Source organism: Diabrotica virgifera, chromosome 1 (genome assembly GCF_917563875.1).
Source record: "Diabrotica virgifera virgifera chromosome 1, PGI_DIABVI_V3a".
In the NCBI taxonomy this organism is placed as follows: domain Eukaryota; kingdom Metazoa; phylum Arthropoda; class Insecta; order Coleoptera; family Chrysomelidae; genus Diabrotica; species Diabrotica virgifera.
In genome coordinates, this window is record NC_065443.1 from 281,543,703 (window position 1) to 281,560,946 (window position 17,244).

Consider the following 17,244-nt stretch of genomic DNA (forward strand, 5'->3'; position numbering starts at 1 on the left):
CTTATGACGTACGGGTATGAAACTCCATATTATCCTATTCCCAGACCGCTAGAATATACATGTAAAATTTCATAAAAATCTGTTCAGTCGTTCTCGAGTTATAAATGGTGTAACTAACACAACCTCGACTTTCTTTTATATATATATAGATGTAAAATATTTAAATGGCTATTAAAAAATAACGGTCTGAGATAACAAATTGAAAATTTAGGATTGTATGTATCTTTTGCTTCTACATCTCATAAAAATAGTAAAAAACGGTTTTTCCAAAAATTAAAAAAATATATCAGGGGGGGCAACACCCCTTATGACGTACGGGTATGAAACTCCATATTATCCTATTCCCAGACCGCTAGAATATACATGTAAAATTTCATAAAAATCTGTTCAGTCGTTCTCGAGTTATAAATGGTGTAACTAACACAACCTCGACTTTCTTTTATATATATAGATGTAAAATATTTAAATGGCTATTAAAAAATAACGGTCTGAGATAAAAAATTGAAAATTTAGGATTGTATGTATCTTTTGCTTCTACATCTCATAAAAATAGTAAAAAACGGTTTTTCCAAAAATTAAAAAAATATATCAGGGGGGGCAACACCCCTTATGACGTACGGGTATGAAACTCCATATTATCCTATTCCCAGACCGCTAGAATATACATGTAAAATTTTAAAAATCTGTTCAGTCGTTCTCGAGTTATAAATGGTGTAACTAACACAACCTCGACTTTCTTTTATATATGTATAGATGTAAAATATTTAAATGGCTATTAAAAAATAACGGTCTGAGATAAAAAATTGAAAATTTAGGATTGTATGTATCTTTTGCTTCTACATCTCATAAAAATAGTAAAAAACGGTTTTTCCAAAAATTAAAAAAATATATCAAGGGGGGCAACACCCCTTATGACGTACGGGTATGAAACTCCATATTATCCTATTCCCAGACCGCTAGAATATACATGTAAAATTTCATAAAAATCTGTTCAGTCGTTCTCGAGTTATAAATGGTGTAACTAACACAACCTCGACTTTCTTTTATATATATAGATGTAAAATATTTAAATGGCTATTAAAAAATAACGGTCTGAGATAACAAATTGAAAATTTAGGATTGTATGTATCTTTTGCTTCTACATCTCATAAAAATAGTAAAAAACGGTTTTTCCAAAAATTAAAAAAATATATCAGGGGGGGCAACACCCCTTATGACGTACGGGTATGAAACTCCATATTATCCTATTCCCAGACCGCTAGAATATACATGTAAAATTTCATAAAAATCTGTTCAGTCGTTCTCGAGTTATAAATGGTGTAACTAACACAACCTCGACTTTCTTTTATATATATAGATGTAAAATATTTAAATGGCTATTAAAAAATAACGGTCTGAGATAAAAAATTGAAAATTTAGGATTGTATGTATCTTTTGCTTCTACATCTCATAAAAATAGTAAAAAACGGTTTTTCCAAAAATTAAAAAAATATATCAGGGGGGGCAACACCCCTTATGACGTACGGGTATGAAACTCCATATTATCCTATTCCCAGACCGCTAGAATATACATGTAAAATTTTAAAAATCTGTTCAGTCGTTCTCGAGTTATAAATGGTGTAACTAACACAACCTCGACTTTCTTTTATATATGTATAGATGTAAAATATTTAAATGGCTATTAAAAAATAACGGTCTGAGATAAAAAATTGAAAATTTAGGATTGTATGTATCTTTTGCTTCTACATCTCATAAAAATAGTAAAAAACGGTTTTTCCAAAAATTAAAAAAATATATCAAGGGGGGCAACACCCCTTATGACGTACGGGTATGAAACTCCATATTATCCTATTCCCAGACCGCTAGAATATACATGTAAAATTTCATAAAAATCTGTTCAGTCGTTCTCGAGTTATAAATGGTGTAACTAACACAACCTGGACTTTCTTTTATATATATAGATGTAAAATATTTAAATGGCTATTAAAAAATAACGGTCTGAGATAACAAATTGAAAATTTAGGATTGTATGTATCTTTTGCTTCTACATCTCATAAAAATAGTAAAAAACGGTTTTTCCAAAAATTAAAAAAATATATCAGGGGGGGCAACACCCCTTATGACGTACGGGTATGAAACTCCATATTATCCTATTCCCAGACCGCTAGAATATACATGTAAAATTTCATAAAAATCTGTTCAGTCGTTCTCGAGTTATAAATGGTGTAACTAACACAACCTCGACTTTCTTTTATATATATAGATGTAAAATATTTAAATGGCTATTAAAAAATAACGGTCTGAGATAAAAAATTGAAAATTTAGGATTGTATGTATCTTTTGCTTCTACATCTCATAAAAATAGTAAAAAACGGTTTTTCCAAAAATTAAAAAAATATATCAGGGGGGCAACACCCCTTATGACGTACGGGTATGAAACTCCATATTATCCTATTCCCAGACCGCTAGAATATACATGTAAAATTTTAAAAATCTGTTCAGTCGTTCTCGAGTTATAAATGGTGTAACTAACACAACCTCGACTTTCTTTTATATATATATATAGATGTAAAATATTTAAATGGCTATTAAAAAATAACGGTCTGAGATAAAAAATTAAAAATTTAGGATTGTATGTATCTTTTGCTTCTACATCTCATAAAAATAGTAAAAAACGGTTTTTCCAAAAATTAAAAAAATATATCAAGGGGGGCAACACCCCTTATGACGTACGGGTATGAAACTCCATATTATCCTATTCCCAGACCGCTAGAATATACATGTAAAATTTCATAAAAATCTGTTCAGTCGTTCTCGAGTTATAAATGGTGTAACTAACACAACCTCGACTTTCTTTTATATATATAGATGTAAAATATTTAAATGGCTATTAAAAAATAACGGTCTGAGATAAAAAATTGAAAATTTAGGATTGTATGTATCTTTTGCTTCTACATCTCATAAAAATAGTAAAAAACGGTTTTTCCAAAAATTAAAAAAATATATCAGGGGGGGCAACACCCCTTATGACGTACGGGTATGAAACTCCATATTTTCCTATTCCCAGACCGCTAGAATATACATGTAAAATTTCATAAAAATCTGTTCAGTCGTTCTCGAGTTATAAATGGTGTAACTAACACAACCTCGACTTTCTTTTATATATATAGATGCGTGTGATGTGTGACTTGAGTAGTGATTTGGAAGGCCACAATATTACGTGTAATAACTTTTTTATATCGTAAAATTTAGGACAATTCCTTCTAAAACAAAGTAGATAAAATGTCGGGGATTATAAGTAAAATAAACCGGAGCTTTCAGCAAAAATCGCGAACAAAGAAGTTCATATCTCGTCTTTTTTGCTTCATGCAAGATACCAATGTTGTTGACAATATTCCTAAAAATAATAGAAATGTTGTTCTTATGAGTACTTTGCATCATGAATCAATGCATCATGCATCACTTTCATCAAATGAAAAAGCCCCAAATTATTTTAGATTACAATTCCAACAGTGGCTACTGTAAATTAGCTTGTTGGCATGTATACATGTGAGAAGAGATAAATCGCTAGCCAATGATTGTTTTTTCTAATCTGCTGGACATTTCTGCCGACAACGCGTTCGTGTTATGGGCATCAAGAATTTTCCAATGGAATACCAATAAATTGGGAAAACGGCAAATTTTTCTTGGAGAATTTGGAAAAACTAATGAAACCAGTCATCATTTCCAGAAAAGATATACCAATAAGTAAAGGCTCTCACGAACTGGTAAAAAGGACACGAGCAGGAACCAGTAAACAAGATGGAAATGCTAGTGAACCGTCTATGGACAATCTAACTCCGCCTGCTAAAGGAACACGTTGTAAACTTGCCCTAAAAACGATAACAAGACTAATTATTATGTTGTATATTATATATCACTAACATATTTGTAAAATCCATTCTTTTTATTACTGTCCCAGTTGTAAACTGAATTAAATTTTTGTAGATATTTGTTACCAGGCTTTTTTGAAAGAAAAAATGCCTTTTATTTTTGTTAATAAGGTTTAATTTGCATTAACAACATAACTTTTGTTTAATTAACCATAATTTCTTGTTTTTAAGTTTTATTTATCACCATTAGCTTATTTTATTTCGATTAAGGAGCGTAAACCATAGTTGGGTCATATTGACCCGAACAGTACATTTGTGTAGTTGACTCGAACGGGACAGCAGGGTTAAAGCATATCGCTATATAGTCATCGTATCGGATTTTAGTGAAAACTCTTTCTTTGGCTTTAATACCTTCTTGTTCCTCACCCAGAGCTCGGACAAATATGTTCTTTGGGTACAGGTTGAATAATTATGGCGAGAATATATAACCTTGTTGAACTCCTCCTCGGATTTTTATGGTCTCAGTGTCCCCTATCCCTTATGCTCACTCAGTTTTTTAATATTGTTAATTTTCAGTACGTTTACTATTAAACTAGAAATTTCTGTTTTTTATTTGTCTATATTATTCTTCCTTGTCTTAATTTGCACTTTTGTTCAATTCTGTCCTAAATTACATTATATAAATGAACGGTTTGTAACATTCTACATCGTCTTCCGCTTCCGAGTCTCCACATTTAGCCTACTTTCTTTCATTTCACCTTCGATATCCTCTCTCCAACTTTTTCGTGATCTATCTTTTTTACGTCTCCCTTGTGGGAGAAGTAGTAATCGATCTTCTCCCATCCTCCGGACGTGACTGTATAATTTTAGATGTTTGTAGTTTATATGTTAATCCTTCCAATTTCATAAATTAGGCTTATATCCTCATTGGTAACTCTTTCCCGACGTGTTCCTATACCTGACCTCTAGATTTATTTATTTTATTTATCGTATGGCATAGATACAATAAGAACACATAATTTAAAAAAAGTATATAAAACATTACATGAAGTATCACAAACAAACATCTAATGTATTAATATAATGTAAAACATTTTCGGTCGCATTCAGGAACTCATCGAAAACTCCAGGGTACCGCCTTCGGGGGCATTCCTCAATAATGTGGCGGACGGTCTGCCGTTGCGCACCACAGTCACACTCAGGAGTAAGGGCCTTTCCCCATCTATGCAAGCTGTCAGCACATCTACCGGTACCTGTTCTTATTCTGTTCAGCGCCGTCCATGTATTGCGGGGCAGTTCAAAGCCTGGCGGTTTCTGATCGATACAGGCCATTTGGTGTGATTCCTGTGGTGAGTCGCTCTCCCATTGTCTTCTCCAAGCGTTGGTGAGGTCGAAATGTTCCTGATGTAGGGAGGTGGCCCTTAACAATGGGGGATATCTGGAGCGCAGTCTGTTCATTTCGATATCAAGCTTATCATGGTGGATGGGTAGTTGATGGTTAGCCTCGATTTTTCGATATTCTCTGAGAAGAGAATGACTTCTTCTTAGTTTCGGCGGTGGAATGTGACTCAGAATGGGAAACCAATAGTTCGGTGTTGGTCGAATTGTACCTGAGATCATTCGCATTGTCTGGTTTAATTGGGTGTCAATGATCTTCGTGTGTTTGCTATTGAGCCATACCGGCGAAGCATATTCAGCCGCCGAGTATACGAGTCCGAGAGCGGATGATCTGAGTACGGAGGCTGAGGACCCCCATGTGGTGCCACATAGCTTTTGGATTATATTATTTCGCGTCTTCAGTTTTTCTGCCGTTCTATGTAGTAGGTGTTCCTTAAAACTTAAGGTTTTGTCAAGAGTCACTCCAAGATATTTTGGTGTTGAGTTATGAGTGAGTCGTCTGTTTTCAAAGTGAACGGAGAGTTTTTTGTTGGCTTGGGCATTATTCAGATGGAAACAGCACACTTCAGTTTTCGTTGCATTCTGACCTCTAGAAGTGATCATCTTCTTTCCGTTCCTATTGATTCCGGATGTTGGCGATCAGCACGGCTATCCTAACTGTGCTTGCTGCTATTCGGAAAAGTCCGGTTGAAGACGTATTGAATCACTTCCAGATTTTGAAGCCAATATATTCTTCTTCTCTGCACTCTGAACTGAAAAATGAGTTGCAACAAGCCACATCTCTGTTCATTGCTCATAAGATAACTAAGATATTATAGTGAAATAAATGGCGACTCGATTCTAGTTTTCTGTTGACCTAGATATCAAAATATCAAAAGGCACCGCTGGGAAAATATTCCAAAAATGCGGTTCAGAGAAACTATATGAAACGAGTCTTTGTACTCTCATACAGAGTATGGCATTAGTAAAAATACAAAAATAGACGGTTTAGTTTTGATTTAAATCTGTCTCCTGCCATCCCCCGATAGCGCTATTTCTAGGTCTACCTTTTGTCAAGGAGGCTATGCAAGAAGACAAATTTAAATCAAAACTTCCGTAGTTCTCGGTATACAATAAAACTATTTATACCGGAGTAAGGTTAGAACGCCCTCTAACGGGGAATAAGTGAAATAAATGGCGACTCGATTCTAGTTTTCTGTTGACCTAGATATCAAAATATCAAAAGGCACCGCTGGGAAAATATTCCAAAAATGCGGTTCAGAGAAACTATATGAAACGAGTCTTTGTACTCTCATACAGAGTATGGCATTAGTAAAAATACAAAAATAGACGGTTTAGTTTTGATTTAAATCTGTCTCCTGCCATCCCCCGATAGCGCTATTTCTAGGTCTACCTTTTGTCAAGGAGGCTATGCAAGAAGACAAATTTAAATCAAAACTTCCGTAGTTCTCGGTATACAATAAAACTATTTATACCGGGAAAACTAAACCGTCTATTTTTGTATTTTTACTAATGCCATACTCTGTATGAGAGTACAAAGACTCGTTTCATATAGTTTCTCTGAACCGCATTTTTGGAATATTTTCCCAGCGGTGCCTTTTGATATTTTGATATCTAGGTCAACAGAAAACTAGAATCGAGTCGCCATTTATTTCACTTATTCCCCGTTAGAGGGCGTTCTAACCTTACTCCGGTATAAATAGTTTTATTGTATACCGAGAACTACGGAAGTTTTGATTTAAATTTGTCTTCTTGCATAGCCTCCTTGACAAAAGGTAGACCTAGAAATAGCGCTATCGGGGGATGGCAGGAGACAGATTTAAATCAAAACTAAACCGTCTATTTTTGTATTTTTAAGATATTATAGTTTGCGCTCTTTGATGATGTATCTCACATTACTTGCCCATTCTGCGTACGACCTCAACGTTAGTCACACGGTCCAGTCATGAAATTCTTAAAATGCGTTTTAACACCACATCTTGAAGACTCGGGTTTTCTTCAAAAAGCTTCAGAAAGTGTCCAGGCCTCTACTCCGTATAATACTGTAGAAAACACATAACATCTGATGATTTGATGATAGTGAGTATGGTACCCAAATGGAACCATAAAATCGTGGTAAATCGTGACTTCTGAAAAGAGACTTCGGTATGAATGCAGATTTTGATTTCCTATGCGTTGCTTAATTTCACTAGAGTGGTCCCATTGGCTTGGCTGTTTAACGAAGGTATATGTAGCTGTCCACTCTGCTAATTGGTTCTTGGTTAACCAAGAGCTGTGTATTTAATATTTAGCGCTTACCCATTACGATGTACATACTTTGTTTTTTCATATTGAGATCAAGTCCATGTCCTCTACTTATTTCTGACAGGCGCAACATTATTCTTTACAAACCATGTAAGCTATCTGCAAAAACCACTGCATCGTTGGCATATCTAATGTTGTTGAGACGCAGGCCCTTGACTTATACGCCTTCCTTTGGTACTCTCAGTGCTTGCTGGAAGATATGTTCAGAGTACATATTAAAATAACACCGGGGAAAGAATGTATCCTTATTTCATTCCTCTATCTATGAAGACTGTCTCTGCGAACTGGTTGTAATATAAATTATTTTTCTCAAATCTGTGCCATCGACCCGGCTTCTTTCAAGATCGTTATGAGCTTATCATGTTTCACGCTATAAAATGCCTTTTGTAGTGGATAAAATAAATACAGGGTGTCCCCGAAAATAGTGCGTTCCTTTAAGTTATGGATATAATACACAATTTAGAACAAAAAAGTCCTATAACATTTTTTTCTAAAGTTAACTGTTTCCAAGAAAAAAATTACATTGTTCGCCATATAAGTGAATTTTTATTTTCATAAATTTTAATTACCTGGCAACGTAGCCTAAACGAACTTGCTGTGACTGTGGAAATTTAACCTAATAACCCCTTGTTTATTTACTTTGAGGTGTGATTTTTGGGGTTGTTGACATCGTAGGTACCTATGTGCAAGGTTATTCACTATATTTTGACTCCCCTGTAAACTGCTAATAAAAAAAATGTAAAATACAAAAGTTATTTGATTTTTAAATTATGATTTTTTGGCTTATACATCATACTAGTGACGTCATCCATCTGAGCGTAATGACGTAATCGACTATTTTTTTAAATGAGAATAGGGGTCGTGTGATACCTCATCTAAAAGGTTATTGAATTCTCTATTCAGTAATATAAACATAATTATTATTACAGGGATAATTATTTATACAGGGTGTCCATAAAAATTTTTTTGAATTAAATTAATTGACACAAAAAGAAGAATGTATGTAATTTATTTAAGTGAAAATATCTTCTTCTGCTGTTAGAAAACATCAAATAAAAGTTTATTGTACAAATAAACATTGCATTTTGCTTAAATTCAATGTTCAAACTGCCAAGAGGCAGATGAGTGGCAGCTTGAACATTTAATTTAAGTGAAAAGTAATGCTTATTTGTTCAATAAACATTTATTTCTGTTTTCGTACAGAAGTAAAATGAATTTTGAATTAAATAAATTACATACATTCTTCTTTTTATGTCAATTAATTTATTAAAAAAAATTTTTTGGTCACCCTGTATAAATAATTATCTTAATGTTTCTATTGCTGAATAGAGAATTGAATAACCTTTCAAATGAGCTAGCACACGATCCCTATTCTTATTTAAAAAAATAGTCGATTACGTCATCACTCCGAGATGGACGACGTCACTACTATGATATATGTCAAAAAAGAATAATTTAAAAATCGAATAACTTTTGTATCTTACATTTTTTTTCTAATTCTGAAAATAAAACAGTTTACAGGGGGGTCAAAATATAGTGAATAACCCTGTACCTGCAAAATAATGGATATGGGTTTGGTTGATATTTACATTATTTTACCTACCAGATGCAACTGACCTACAAACCTACTTTTTTAATCTTTATATTTTTGAGTTGCGCGTTATTGCCAGACTTCAATTTGCATATCAAAATGTATTTTCGTTTTTTGGTCAAACGGATCAATTTAGAAAAAAATGTTATAAGACTTTTTTGCTCTACATTGTGCCTTCTACCTATACCTTTAAGAAACGCACTATTTTCGGGGACACCCTGTATATACGCCACAATTGACATCCATATATCTCTGCATAAGCAATTGGAGAGTGAATAGAGTCTCTCGGACACCTAAGGCATCTCGGAATTCAAATTGTGTCCATGATTCTCGTCATAGTCACTGTATAATCTTCTTCTTCTTCTCCGGTACTACAGCCCAAATTAAGCCTTGGCCTCCTTTATTTTTTGCCTCCACCCTTGCTTGTCTGTGGCTGCTCTTCTCCATACACGGACTCCTAAAAGGGCTTGTACGTCGCTGTTTCAAAGAGTCACCGGATAATGGTCTGGTATACATCCTTCTTTCGTTTTCTTTGGAGAAAACAAAAGAACTTATTTTCTTTTTACTTGTATTATTTATTTTCCTAAAACAGGATTCCCTATTTTCGACCTGTCATTATTACTAGATATCGACCTATCTATAAATAGATATTAAATTTTTCGTTTTCTTTTTCTCTCTAGTATTCCGTTATTGGTATGTTCTTCACTCCACCAATTCCTGATATACATTTAATGGAACAAATGCATAGACAAAGCTTGAAGTCATCATCAATGTTTATTCATCTATTATTTGTCTAAACTTTAATACACATAGACTCAAATAGCAAGAGAACCAATAAAACGTCATCTTAAACGTAAACCCTTATCTCTGCATACAGCATACATAATATAGTCTGGGAGGTAGTGTCAAATTTTTACGGTGATTTTAGCACGGATTCTATGAATTTATTTTGGTAGATACCTATAGTACTTGTTCATTAACAAAAATGTCTGTCAGCTGGCGTGACTCGGAGGCTTTTAGGCAAGAAAAGATAAAATATGAAAGTACACTCACAGGCACAAAACTCCGCCACCCAAAATTTTTGATTAAGTTTGACAATTTATAACTTTATTATTTTTTCTTCAATTTTCAACTTTCTTGCATCAATTTATAGATACAGTTGAGTCCGCGAGTCTTTACCCGTGCGTCATCATTTAAAGCATACGAAATAAGTCGGAAATCTATTTCACGCAACAACAACTGACAGAAAGTGGCTACTGTTCCGATTACGGGTTTTATTATAAAATTTGACGTTATCAAATATATAGAATGCCAAATGTAAGTTTTGCTTCAAAATTTTTGAGCAGAATTACAACTACATTTGAAGTAGCTTAATAAATTCTTTTATTATTATTGATTAATAAATAAATAAACAATTTATAAAAAAATTCAATAACATATTTTATTTTTGTTATTTTATTCACTTTGACGGAAATCTAAACACAATCATTTCTTTACTGTGTGAATGACGTTAGCTTTGTATGTTTTAAATATTAATTGCCAAAATATAATTATTTACCTTAAAATTTCAAAGCCCAATATAAAATTAGTTGTGAAAACAACTGTTTGTGTAATATAAAGAAACTTCAAAACACAAAAATTCGACAAAAACCGCAAAAAATTCAACTGACTGACAGCCACAAAAGTAAACAAAGCAGAAACGTCAAACAAATTGTGCTTAAAATATGAAAACATACCGAATCGTATTTTTTTGTACCTATCTCTTTTCACTGCACTGAGTCTAGACGGTTCATAAAAATAACATGTGTTTTTACTTAATAACAGACGGCAGTTGGTTTGTCATTAATTTCATGCGTGGAAGAGAATGATGCTAGATAAAAAGTATGTGTTTTATCTCGCCAGGTATTAATGACGCACGGGTAAAGACTCGCGGACTCAACTGTACATGTTTTGGTTTGTTATTATTTGGGCAACAAAAGGTTTTTGATTAGACGGCATTATACGGGGTTGAATGGAAGAGTTGTATTTTCTCCTAACTTTAAAAAGGTCTGTGGAAAAATTGGAGGGCTGCTTTTGTTACACATTCCTTTTTTATTATCGTGGATATATTCCTAAGATTTTGCTGTTTAAATTATCCGAATATCTCTTTTCTTGTAAGAGCTGTACAATCTTTTGTAAATAAAAACACAGATTGACTCATAAATATAAATATCTTAAATAGCGGTTGGATTGATAAGATTAGAATGGCCTGCATGCAGCCCAGATGTCAATCGTATTGAGCATTTATGAGATGAATTAAAAATAGCTATTCGCCGTCTCCTAGGCTTCCAGAAAATTTGGTACAGTTATGGCCCTGGTAGGAATATCTGGCTATTCCCCAGGAAAGGATCATCATCATCATCATCATCCAGTCCTTTGCGTCCATTGCTGGACATAGGCCTACCTCATTTTTGTCCATTGTGCTCTATTTTGAGCACTTTGCTTCCAATTTCTAGACATTTTCTTGAGATCGTCAGTCCATCGAGTAGGTCGTCTTCATCTACTTCTTTTGTCTAATCTCGGCCTCCACTCAAGTAATCTCTTCGTCCATCTCCCATCACTGATTCGGGCGACGTGTCCGGCTCAGTTCCATTTCAGGGTGGCAATTCGGGAAATTACATCGGTAACTCCTATTGTTCGTCTTAAGTCTTCATTTCTAACTCGGTCACGAAGCGATATACTCAACACTGACCTTTCTATTTTACTCTGGACTATTTGAAGCATTTTAGAAGTTGTAGCTGTCAATGTCAAAGTTTCGGCACCTAAGTCATCACAGGCAACACACATTAGTCAAATGTTTTACGTTTTAAAGAATTTGGTATATCGCTTTTAAAGATGTCTTTGAATTTTCCATAGGCTGCCCATGCTAGGTTAATTCTTCTTCGTAGTTCGCATGTTTGGTTGTCTCTTGTGATCTTTATTTCGTGTCCAAGGTATATGTATTTTTCCACCAGCTCTACTTCTTTGTCTCCAATTTTGATATTTCCGCTAGGTACTAGGTTTGTCATGAATTTTGTTTTGGAGATGTTTATTTTAAGACCTACACTGGCACACACTAACTGAAGTTCATGTAGCATTGTACATATCTCCTTAAGGTTATCAGAGAATAAAACTATGTCGTCTGCGAATTTCAAATTTGTTAATCTTCTACCGTCAATATTCAGGCCTCGCTTTTCCCAGTTAAATTTTTTACAAGCATATTCTAGTACTGCAGCGGTTAACAGTTTAGGCGATAATTGGGATATGGTCTGTGTTTTTATGTAGTTTCACCGACATAGTTGCGTTCTTGTATGTTTTGTAAATTAACCTTGATGTGTATCAGTAGTCAATGCGGCATGCTTGTAGTGCTTCCAGAATTTTGTCAAATTCTACCGTGTCAAAGGCTTTATGGAAATCTACCAAAGACAAAACGAGTGGTCGATTGTATTCGATGATCTTTTCTATTACCGTTTTAATGCTCTGTAGGTGATCATTTGTTCCAAATCCGGTACGAAATCCCGCTTGCTCCATTGGCTGGTAGAAATCAAGTTTTTTTTTTCAAGACGATACGTTACTATTCAGGCAAGGATAACACATCTTTATTCGATGCCAAACATATTGCGAGCAGTCGTTGCTGCGAGAGGTGGACATACCCGCTATTTAATTGTTTTGTTTTGTTGTTAATTTTGTTTTGTGTTGTTACTTTTAGTATGTTTGATATTTTTAATTAAGTTAACATCCAAAGCAGTGTTTTTATTTACAGCTTTTAAAAGAAAAGAGATATTCGGATACGCCGGGAATCGAACCCGAATCGCTTGTGTGAAAGCCAGGAGCCAGGTATTCTAACCACTAGATCATTATGGATATAAGGCACGGAGATAAATATTTGATATATAAGTTGTAGGGTTTTTCCATCTACTTTCGTATTTTATCTTTTCTTGCCTAAAAGCCTCATTTTTGGGCCAGCTGACACACCATTTGTTAATAAGCTTTGGAACGACTGACTATATAAAAAAGACAGCCATGCTAAGATGCTCCAGTCAAACTTGATGCTACCTCCCGGACTAATATAATATGCATATCCATATGCAATCTAATACCCACCGAGAAATCGTCTTCAGATACGCCGATCAGTCGCGCTCGACCGAACACCTGAAAATATCTGTAGCGTAGAGTCAATGACGCGTGGTCGACAACGTTTCGAGACATTAAATAAGATGCACCGCATCTCCGATCCCGAAAAGAGCACATCCCGACGAGGTTTACGATAACAGAGACCGTAGTTTAAAGTATGGGAATGGGATTTCGGTCGAATGGACTTGGGCTTTGGCTGGGAAATATGGTGGGGTTTATGAGAAAACAAAACAGTCGGATCCACTTGTATGGAAATTTTCGCAGATGGGAATATATATGATAACTACTCGTATTTGAGAGGAAATGGAAGTCGAATATGAAAGTAATCATACAGGAAGATCCACAAATGTTAAGTACAATTTGTTTCAAGTCCTTGGATAAAGTGGTCGATTACCGTTGATTCAGTGCCGGTTTAACCTAACTTCGGGCTCTGGGCTCTGGGCACAGGAGATTTAGGGCCCTCCTTCACTGCTATTCGTTGTCAGTTTTTTAAACGCATTTATTTAGTTCAATCCTTTGGGTCAAATCTTTAGACGTTAATTTGACTGCCTTTTCTTCAATGCAAATGACTAAAAATTTGCAGACATATGCATATGCATTCGCGAGAACAGTACAAGAATAGTCAATAAATTTTTTTTATGTTTATTAATTGTTTAAATAAAAAAACGATTTCTGAAAAAGCTTGAAATTTTTACAGAATGTAGTTAATTATATGAACTATACATAATTTCAGTTTTTACGTTAATTATTTACGTTATGCTTCATAAATAAACAATAAACCTTAAAATTTTTTGCCGATTTCGATTACTTTTCATGTTTGTACATCATGTTTATAAACATCCTAAGCGGCGACGATTTTGAACGCTCATATCTTTGTTTATATAAACATCGGCGCTTATTCGTTTCAAATTTCAATACGATACGAAACAAATCTTCAACCAAAACTCGAATTAAAAAAACGTAGTCGTAGAAAAACCACCGGTAGAGACGTTTAGTGCTACAATTAACATTAGAATTCGTAATTCGCGAGAAATTAACAGGGTCTACACCGTGCAATAGTAAAGCATTAGAAGAGATGGAAAGACTGCGAAAACTATAATAGGTGTAAATAATGATTTTGATTTAAGAAATGTATGGATAAATTACATGTATGTCTGTCACATACATCCTTTTTTTTAAACATGACGATATATTTTAATGTTTGAAAAGTATAAGTCTAAGAAGTAAAAAATAAAAAAATATGAAAAAAAATTATTAAAAAACGCTTTTCTTTAGTTATGAGTGACTAAAATTAAAAATATTATAAAAAATATCAACTAAAAAGCAAAAAAATAAAATAAATCCAAACTCGAAGGATTATTCGAAAAAAAAACTGGTTGAAAACTGATTTGTTTCCAACCCTGTAAATTTAAAAGTGTTTGTGAAATAAAATCTTTCTTCGCGTTTTATATAATTTATTGTGTGACGTGAATTTATTAACGTCACAGATCGAGTTCTGCGTTGCTAATGAGTTTATTTATTAACAAAAAAAAAATAAGAAAAAAGTCTTTCATTAGAAAAGTCACTGAAAAATCTCCTCTCCCTACGAATCTCAAATATTTACTTAGAAGAACCAGAATTTGTCACAGCGATTGCGAAAATAATTCAAAATTAGTATCAACATATTCTATATTGTCACCCATACCCATACCTGTTCCTGTTACCCATAGTGCGTAAAGAAATAAAAGTTTATATTGTGTTACTCTTATCTTTACGTACTAAAAGAAACTCCCAATAATACAGTCCATTCAATAACCCCAGAGAAGACAAGGTGGTTGAAGATTCTCATGAACGAACTAAACACTTCAATCTCAAGCCGCATGCCTTTTCTTCAAAAACTATTAGACAGATTAAATATACGAAAATCTCAAACATTCGTTATTAAATTGAAAAAATCTAATACATTCGTTAAAAAAAAGCGTGGGGCGCAAAAAAATGTAAAAAGTATCTATCCTCAAACCGTTTTTTCGATGAAGGCGCGCCCCACGCTTTTCTTTAACGAATGTGTTAGATTTTTTAAATTTTTTAACGAATGTGTGAGATTTTTATACAGTGCTAGTCAAAAGTCCGAACCCCCCCTCGTATCTTTTGAACGATTATACCTATAATAGTGAAATTTGGAGGGAGTAAATAAACGGACGTAAGCTTCTTAACTAGTTATGACAGGTGACATAATAGTGACAGATGACGTTACAGAGCCACTGTGACCGATAATTTTAAATAGGATCTTATGGCAAGTGATACCTCGTTTAAAAGGTATTTAAAATACCTATTCAGTCATACTAATTTTTTTGGGTTTAGGTTGATTTTGATTTTGGTGAATAAATTAAATTAATAAAATATTGTAGTTTCGAATTTAATTAATAAAAATTCAAATGTCCACCTATGGCTTTTTTGTCAAAAAAGTTGACGTTATTTAATACTCTAGTAGTTTTTACGTCAACGTCAACCTGTTTGACAAGTAATCATAGGCGGAATTTTGAATTTTTATTAATTAAATGCGAAACTACAATTTTATATTTATTTCATTTATTCATCAAAATTAGCTTAAACTTAAACAAAATTAGTATGACTGAATAGGCATTTCCAATACCTTTCAAACGAGGTATCACTTGCCATAAGGTCCCATTTAAAATTATCGGTCTCAGTGGCTCTGTAACGTCATCTGTCACTATTACGTCACCTGTCATGACTAGTTAAGAAGCTTACGTCCGTTTATTTTCTCCCTCCAAATTTCACTATTATAGGAATCACCGTTCAAAAGATACGAGGGGGGGTACGGACTTTTGACTAGCACTGTATATTATTTAATCTGTCTAACAATTTTTTCAAATAATTCTTCAGTTTAGAGTTTAGATTTTTTTATTTCATAAATCGGATTTCCCCATTGTTTAATAAAAAGTTTTGATTTGAATTTTGGGTCAATCTAGCACTTAATCCTCCATTTGGAATTTCCGACTCTTTTTTATTTTCCCGATGCAGTGTCATTGTTCGATTTTGTGACCAAACCTCTAAATTTTTATTCTCTCGATTACAATAAAACTCAGAAGACAAAGTAGTGTTTTCCGCGATGTACACAAACTGCTACACGGGTTGGCACTCTACACAAACCTCTAAATTTTTATTCTATCGATTACAATAAAACTCAGACGAAAAAGTAGTGTTTTCCGCGATGTACACAAACTGCTACACGGGTTGGCACTCTTGAGGCTGTGTTGTTCTCGCAACACACGGGTATCCTGCAACAACGGCAGGAAAATCAAAATTAAACTACCACGAATGGTGGATGGCATCACCGTTGTAGGCTCAGCACAAAAAAGGTATGCTACACTTTTTTTTTAAGAGAAGGGGTTGTAACGATGGTGCATCCAGTTCGAGTATCCAACACGACAGCAATGTGCGCTCTAACTATTTTCTTCTACGACCATCGAAGTCGAAGAAGTGGGCCGCCGGAATAATATGAACTGATCTGGCAAGAATCAATTGGTCACCAGAAATTGCCTGGAGACCAACCGGGCTTTAATATATTGAGTTAAAGGCAAATCGTGTAGCGATTTGGAAATAATAGATCGCTCGCGACCCGTTACTATCCAAACCACGAAATTTCCCCCCCAGAAACTCAAAAACCAAGAGTTCCTTTAAAATTAAAAAAAACACGTCAATTTTTATTGGAAAGGGGACGAATTTTCATGCAAAATTCATGCCCTCAAATGTAACCCCCTACTGCCCGCATTAAAACCCATTTGATCCCACGACATTTTTTTTTTTCGATAATATAACATTTTTTTGAATTCCCTTGTTGTACCTGGGTTAAATAGCAAAAATTCATTGTTATTTGACATAAAAAAATTGAATTTTTAGCAAAAAGTAGGTGTACTCATACGAGTA